Source organism: Heterodontus francisci, chromosome 40 (genome assembly GCF_036365525.1).
Source record: "Heterodontus francisci isolate sHetFra1 chromosome 40, sHetFra1.hap1, whole genome shotgun sequence".
NCBI lineage: Eukaryota > Metazoa > Chordata > Chondrichthyes > Heterodontiformes > Heterodontidae > Heterodontus > Heterodontus francisci.
Window position 1 is genome coordinate 17,268,219 of NC_090410.1, and position 6,000 is coordinate 17,274,218.

Genomic DNA, 6,000 nt, shown 5'->3' on the forward strand with positions numbered 1-6,000 from the left:
CCAAGAGGCCAGAATTGAAGGAGCACAGAGATCTTGAAGGGTTGCAGGGCTGGGAAGCTTACAGAGATAGGGAGGGGTGAGACTTTGGAGGAATTTGAAAACTGGAATGAGAATTTAAACCAATATAGGTCAACAAGCACAAGTCATTTACAAAGAATTTACAGAAGTATTAAGTGGAAACGAATCATTATTGACATATTTCAATCATTACAAGTAATTAGTTGTACCAAGATTGGTCTTTGAAAGGTATCAAGTGATTACTTGTAGCAGTTATGTTTATGAATGAGAAGTGATTATACCAGATATGTATGTGAAAAGTGAAATATAGTATTTAATCCCAGTTACATAATTTACACAAACTGAATTTTTTAAAATTCGTTTGGGGGATGTGGGAGTCACTGGCTATGCCAGCATTTATTGCCCATCCTTAATTGCCCTTGAGAAGGTGGTAGTGAGCTGCCTTCTTGAACCGCTGCAGTCCTTAGGGTGTATGTACACCAACAGTGCTGTTAGGAAGGGAGTTCCAGCATTTTGACCCAGCGACAATGAAGGAACAGTGATATAGTTCCAAGTCAGGATGGTGTGTGACTTGGAGGGGAACTTGCAGGTGGTGGTGTTCCCATGCATCTGCTGCCCTTGTCCTTCGAGGTGGAAGAGATCACAGGTTTGGAAGGTGCTGAAGAAGGAGCCTTGGTGAGTTGCTGCAGTGCATCTTGTAGATGGTGTACACTGCTGCCACTGTGTGTCAGTGGTGGAGGGAGTGAATGTTGAAGGTGGTGGATGGGGTACCAATCAAGCAGACTGCTTTGTCCTAGAGTGGTTACATACGTAATTATATAATTCCACTACTGTTTTGATACTGGCTCAGGTGGGGTTTCATGTTTGGAGGGAGAAATTGGGGTCTCTGCCCTTTTTTTAGTCACTATTCGGTTTCCTCATGGTGGGTAGTGTGCCATGCTGCCATCTTGAGAAAGGGGTTTTTGCATTTGTACCTAACAACCACTGGCGGCATACAAGCAGGCAGATTATAAATAAAAAAATTGCATTTATATAGCACGTTTCACAACCACCATATATCCCAAAGTGCTTTACAGCCACTGAAGTATGTTGTTGAAGTGTAGTCACTGTTGTAATGTAGGAAACATGCCAGCTAATTTTTAATCACAGCAAGCTCCCACAAACAGCAATGTGACAATAACCGAATAGTCTGTATTTGTAATGTTGATAGAGGGGTAAATATTGGCCAGAACACCAGGGAGAATTCCCCTTCTCCTCTTCAAAATAGTGCCGTAGGGTCTTTTGCATCCAACGGCGAGATCAGGCAGGGCCTCAGTTTAACGTCTTCTCCAAAAAACAGCACCTCTGCCAGTGCAGCATCCCCTTAGTACTGTACAGCCTACAGCTGGCCTTGTACCCTCAGGGAGGAGGCAAGCTGGCCTCATAAGGACCCCTTAAATAACTCCCCCTGAGAAAGTCCTCTAACAATAAAATTTACAAAGCTCACCCACATAAAATTCAACCTCTAAAGATCGCACAGCACTCTTTCAAAGAGCAGGGGCGTTATCCCCAGTGTCCTGTTCAGTACTTATCCTTCAATCAACATCACAAAAACAGATTAGCTGGGCATTTTCACATTGCTGTTTCTGGGAGCTTGCTGTGCACAAATTGGATGTCACATTTCCTACATGACAACAGTGACTACACTTCAAAAAGTACTTCATTGGCTGCAAAGAGCTTTGGGACGTGCAGCGGTCGCAAAAGCCAGTCTATAAATGTGTTTTTTTCAATAATAACAGGTTCTAGCGGAGTGAATGACCTCCTATTCCAATGTAATGAGGTTAAAATACAAGACAGCCATAATCTCGAAGGGCTGAATGGCCGCCGTCTTGTGATAAGCCCCGCCCCATCACGTGATCATCGCCATCTTGGTGTAGCAGGCGGTTTGATTTTTCAATTTGAATTTCCCGCTGCTCGGGGTCCGATGGATAAAACTTCACGTTGTTTCTAACTAATCCCGGCGGAAAGGCTCTGCTCACAGTTTCCCGAGCGCGGGACTCTTCCAGCACTAAACACTTACATTTGAAAGGCAAGTTTTCCCCCTACAAAGCGGTAAAGCCACCGGGGTGTCGCTGTTTATCGGGCCCTCCCGCCCGGTCCTGTGGTCCATGCGCGGCTGCGGTCAGTGTAAAGGATAGAGCGCTTTCCCAGCCGCGGGGCGGTGTGGGTAATGGCGCGGCCATTATTCTACTGCTCCAACAGTAGAAAATCAGGTTTTTCCACTGTCTCAACGACCCCTCGCCCCCCTCCCCCTCCCCCAATCACTGCGGGCAGGGGGTAATTAACTAACCTTCTTTCGGGCCCATTCTCACTCCGCTGCTCACCCTGTGTATTCTGCCTGAGCATCATCACTGCATCAGTCTCTAGAAGATACTTGCACCTGCGAATAAGACCCATGCAATCCATGATTTTATTGTGAATCATTGCATCCAGATCATAGCTTTGACCAATAGTGGCTCACCATGGATTTTGAGACCTTCTGCCTTACTGATGCCTCCCTGCCTGAGTCAACCTTTCACTACCCAAACTGTCACGGTGGTGCTCTGGCACCGAATCTGACCTTTGTCATTCAACCCATGTGGCACCTTCTGCTCCTTTGAGCACCTCATCTCGAATCATAAATGATAAAAGTACAAAAGTTCAACCTACCATGCTTATGCCAGCTCTTCGAAAAAGCTCTGCAATTAGTCTCCCGTCCTTTCCCCGTAGCCCAATAAATAGTTTTCCCTGCCATTTTCCTTTTGAAAGTTGAGGGTGAGGGTTTAAACTAGCTTGTCAGGGGTTGGGAACTTGAGGGGTAGCTCAAATTGGAAGGAAGTAAAGCTGGTAACCGGAGGTAGAAAAGTAGCAAGTGACACTAGAAAGCAGGCGAATCAAAGGCAAGCTTCAACTAGGTTTAGAATGCAGAATAATGTCAAGAAGGCAAAGTTAAGGGCACACTCCGCCTGAATGCACGCAGTATTATCAACAAGGTAGATGATTTAAAGGCACAAATAGAGGTAAATGGGTATGATCTAGTTGCCATTATGGAAATGTGGCTACAGGGTGACCAAGACTGGGAACTGAATATTCAAGGATATTTGACATTTAGGAAGGACACAGAAAAAGGAAAAGTAGGTGGTGTTGCGCTGATAATAAGGGATGGGATCAGCACATTAGTAAGGGAGAATCTCAGATCAAAAGAACAAAATGTGGAATCTGTTTGGGTGAAGCTAAGAAACAGTAAGGGGCAGTAAACATTGGTAGGAGTTGTTTATAGGCCACCAAACAGTAGTGGTAGTGTGGGGCATGGTACTAATCAGGAGATTAGAGAAGCATGTAGCATGGGTAATACAGTAATTCTGGATGACTTCAATCTGCAGATAGACTGAGTAAACCTAATGAGCACTAATGCTGTGGAGGACAAGTTTCTGGAGTGTGTTAGGGATGGTTTTCCAGAGCAGTATGTTGAGGAACTGACTAGAAAACAGGCTATTTTAGATCTAGTATTATGTAATGAGAAAGGGCTAATTAATAATCTTGTTATAAAAGAACCTTGAGGGATGAGTGAACATAATATGATAGAATTTTACATTATGTTTGAAAGCGAGGTAGCTCAATCTGAAGCCAGCGTGTTAAATTTGAACAAAAGAAATTATGAAGGTATAAGAGGTAAATTGGCTGAGGTGGATTGGGAAAATACATTAAAAGGTACGACAATGCACAGACAATGGATAGTCTTCAATGAATTATTACATAGTATACAGCAACTATACATTCTTTCAAGGCACAAAATCCCCAAGGATAAAGGCAGTCAACTGTGGCTAACAAGGAAGTTAAGGATTGTATAAGATTAAAAGAAAAGGCCTATAAAGTTGCCAGAAATAGTAAGAAACCTGAGGATTGGGAGGATTTTAGAATAGCAAAGGAGGATGAAGAAACTGATAAAGACAGGGAGAATAAAATATCAATGTAAACTAGCAAAAACATCAAAACGAACTGTAAAAGCTTCTATAGATATGTATAAAGGAAACGTTTGGCTAAGACAAAAGTGGATACATTACTGGCAGAGTCAGGAGAATTTATAATGGGAATAGAGAAATGGCAGAGAAGCTAAATGATTACTTTGTGTCTGTCTTCACTGAGGAAAATACAAGAAATCTCCCAGAATTAGAGATCCAAGGGTTAGGGAGAACAAGGAATTGAAGGAAATTAGTATTAGCAAAAAGGTTGTATTGGAAAAATTAATGTGGCTGAAGGTTGGTAAGTCCCCTTCTTCTTTGGCCTCCTTGTCTTGAGAGACAATGGTAAATGCCTAGATGTGGTCAGTGGTTTGTGAAGCAGCGCCTGGAAAGGCTATAAAGGCCAATTCTAGAGTGACGGACTCTTCCACAGGTGCTGCAGATAAAATGGTCGGGGCTGTTACACAGTTGGCTCTCCATGCGGCTCACATGGCCAAGCCATCTCAAGCGCCGCTGGCTCAGTAGGGTGTATAAGCTGGGGATGTTGGCCGCCTCGAGGACTTCTGCGTTGGAGATACGGTCCTGCCACCTGATGCCAAGGATTCTCCGGAGGCAGCGAAGATGGAATGAATTGAGACGTCGTTCTTGGCTGACATATGTTGTCCAAGTCTCGCTGCCGTAGAGCAAGGTACTGAGGACACCGGCTTGATACACTCGGACTTTTGTGTTCCATGTCCGTGCGCCATTTTCCCACACTCTCTTGGCCAGTCTGGACATAGCAGCGGACGCCTTTCCCATGCGCATGTTGATTTCTGCATCGAGAGACAGGTTACTGGTGATAGTTGAGCCTAGGTAGGTGAACTCTTGAACCACTTCCAGAGCGTGGTCACCGATATTGATAGATGGAATCCTCGAATCCTGGGGCGAGTAACTCACCTCCTGACTCCCCAAAGCCTGTCCACCATCTACAAGGCGCAAGTCAGGAGTGTGATGGAATCTCTCCACTTGCCTGGATGGGTGCAGCTCCAACAACTCTCAAGAAGCTCGACACCATCCAGGACAAAGCAGCCCACTTGATTGGCTCCCCATCTACAAACATTCACTCCCTCCACCACCGACGCACAGTGGCAGCAGTGTGTACCATCTACAAGATGCACCGCAGCAATGCACCAAAGCTCCTCAGACAGCACCTTCCAAACCCGCAACCTCTACCAACTAGAAGGACAAGGGAAGCAAATACATGGGAACATCACAACCTGCAAGTTCCCCTCCAAGTCACACACCATCCTGACTTGGAACTATATTGCCGTTCCTTCACTGTCGCTGGGTCAAAATTGTGGAACTCCCTTCCTAACAGCACTGTGGGTGTACCTACCCCACATGGACTGCAGCGGTTCAAGAATGCAGCTCACCACCGCTTTCTCAAGGGTAATTAGGGATGGGCAATAAATGCTGGCCTGGCCAGCATCGCCCACATCCCATGAATGAATAAAAAAAAATGGAGCATATCTGACGTCCTGTCCCATGATGTTCGTTTTCTTGAGGCTGATGGCTAGGCCAAATTCGTTGCAGGCCGCCGCAATCCTGTCGAAGCGTCTCTGCAGACACTCTTCAGTGTGGGATGTTAATGCAGCATCGTCAGCAAAGAGGAGTTCCCTGATGAGGACTTTCCGTACTTTGGTCTTCGCTCTTAGATGGGCAAGGTTGAACAACCTGCCATCTGATCTTGTGTGAAGGAAAATTCCTTCTTCTGAAGACTTGAACGCATGTGAGAGCAGCAGCGAGAATAAGATCCCAAACAGTGTAGGTGCGAGAACACAGCCCTGTTTCACGCCACTCAGGATAGGAAAGGGGTCTGATGAGGCGCCGCTATGCTGAATTGTGCCTTTCATATTGTCATGGAATGAGGTGATGATACTTAGTAGCTTTGGTGGACATACGATCTTTGCTCGTAGTCTGAAGAGACCACGTCTGCTGACGAGGTCAAAGGCTTTGGTGAGAT